Below are 2,767 nucleotides of genomic sequence, written 5' to 3'. Positions count from 1 at the left end.
GTTCTTCATTATTGTGCAATAATTATTTTTTACTACGATTTTTAATTTACAGGGCCGGGGCTATCAATTTCAATTTTCTAATAATTAATGTACAATAATATATTTCCAAAAATGGTACTTTCGAGCTACAATTGTTGTTCATGAAGCTCAATTTCTTATTAATTCTTTGTAATTACTGTCTCAGTATTTTTTGTGCAGAGATGGATCGAGAGTGGATGCATCGGTCCCGAACGGACAAGCGGTACATGCATGGCATCAACCAGTTTATCGCCGATGACAAAGCCCATACTAGAAATGGGAACCCTGTCTTCTATCCATGCAAAGATTGCAAGAATCAAAGGAACTTTCGTCAAATTGAGTCTATACGATCGTACTTGATTACCAGGGGTTCATGCCAAACTATACGATATGGACTATGTATGGTGAGGTTGGTGTGAATGTTCTGTAGGAAAACGACAATGATGTGGACATGCCTAACGTAGCCATCCATGATGCTGATGAGGAATCCGGTGTCAATACAGAACCTATGGCCACAGTTAATAATGTGTTTAGGAACACGCTAGCTGACGACATCGAGGATAACGATGGCATTTCTCAGCTGCTATGTAATATAGAGATCGGATGTCTTAGTGAAAGACAGCTGAGAAAGTTAGAGAAAATAAGATAAGATGACAAAACACAATTGTATAGGAATTGTCCAATGAGCAAACTAAAAGCCGACATCATGCTGTTAGAGTTAAAATCGACAAACGGATTGAGCGATAAAGGCTTCGATCAGTTGTTAGATATAATAAGGAAAATGCTCCCAGAAAAAAACGAGTTGCTAGAAAAGACATACTTGGCCAAGCAAATGATCTGCCTCATCGGCCTCGAGGTTGAAAAAATCCACGCGTGTTCCAATGATTGCATATTATACCGTGGAGAAAAATACAAAGACTTGGACAAGTGCCACAAGTGTGAAGCTCCACGGTACAAGGAATGACTGTTAGATGAGGGTACCAAGACCAGAGGAGGTTCCATGAAGGTCGTTTGGTATTTTCCTATAGCTCCCCGGGTGCATAGGCTGTTTGTATGTGCAAAGTCAGCCAAGCTATTGCGCTAGCATGGCGAAGAGTGTAAGAAAGATACAATGATGAGACACCTCGTCGATGGACATGACTAGAGGACTATCAATACTATGTTCTATAAGGACATCGGTGAAGAGGTAAAGCACCTTGGGTTTGCTTTGAGTACAGATGGGATGAATCCTTTTGACCAGGTTAGAAGCAATCATAGCACCTGGCCAGTGACGCTCTGTATATACAACCTTCTACCTTGGGTCTATATGAAGCGGTCGTATATCCTGATGCCACTACTAATCCAAGGGCCAAGACAACTTGGGAATGACATCGATGTGTTTCTAGAACCAGTGATCGATGAACTAGTGGAGATGTTTGAAAATGGTGTATCAGGTGTTTGGTACGAGTATAAAAAGGAACATGTCACGATCAAGGGAGTACTTATCGCTACAATCACCGACCTGCCAGGTCGAGGTTCGTTGTCTGGAGAGAAGACAAAATGCTATACTAGGATGTGTCGAGTGCTTGGACGACACCGATGCGGTAACTATGCCAAATAACTCAAAGATAGTTTATATGGGACACCATAGGTTCCTACCTAAGGATCACCCTTACCGTAGAAACAGAAAAGATTTCAATGGTACTATTGAGAAACGCTTAGCTCCAAAATATCGAGACGGACCTACGATACTTCGAGAACTCAATAAACTGGAGGTTGTCCTTAGGAAGGGGACAATGCAGTAGCAACGCCTGATGGGAGCGTTTGGAAGAAAAAAAATCGATTTTCTGGAAACTACCTTACTGGACATTTCTGAGTATATGCCACTGTCTTGATCCCATGCACATCACTAAAAACGTGTGCGCTAACACTCTTAACAACTCGATGGACACCGAGGGGACATCGAAGGATTCACTAGCCCAACACATGGACATGCAACGCTTCTGTATCCCGTGGAGCTAGAGAATGGCCAGTTCGAACTTCTGGTTGCATTATGGACATTGAAGAAGGAAGAAAAGCATGCACTTATTTCTTTCTTCAATGAACTCAAAGTCCTGACGGGCTACTGTACGAACCCGAAGAGGCTAGTGAACATGAGAGAACTCAAGTTCAACTATGGCCCTATAAAGGCCCATGACTATCATGTCATTATAACTTAGTTGCTCCCTATTGCCCTACGTGGTATCCTCCCCCTAAAGGTCCGTGCCCCAATCATAAAGCTTTGCTCGTTCTTCAACGCGATCTCAAAAAAGGTCATTGATGTGTCCACGCTAGAGCAGTTGTAGCGGGACATAGCCAAAATTCTTGTTAGGCTTGAGATGCATTTCCCACCGACTTACTTTGATATCTCATTGCATCTGCTCATTCATCTTGTTGATCAAATTAGAGCCCTTGGCCTAATGTACCTACATCACATGTTCTCTTTAGAAAGATTGATGAAAGTTTTCAGGAGGTATGTTAGGAATAGATTCAGGCTAGAAGGGGCATGGTTGAAGGATGGTCAATGGAGGAGGCCATTGAGTTCTGCACATATTATCTGTACATCAAAAGGGTCGGAGTTCTAGAATCTCGTCACAAGAGAAGACTACGTGGCAAAGGAACGATCGAGGAGAAATCTGTTACAGTAGATGACCTTATTTCTTTCAGATAGGCACAGTTCGTTGTTCTCCAACAAGTCGAGGGTGTGATGACATACATTGATGAGCACATG

This window comes from Miscanthus floridulus, chromosome 8, assembly GCF_019320115.1.
Source record: "Miscanthus floridulus cultivar M001 chromosome 8, ASM1932011v1, whole genome shotgun sequence".
In the NCBI taxonomy this organism is placed as follows: domain Eukaryota; kingdom Viridiplantae; phylum Streptophyta; class Magnoliopsida; order Poales; family Poaceae; genus Miscanthus; species Miscanthus floridulus.
This window is presented reverse-complemented; position numbering follows the sequence as displayed.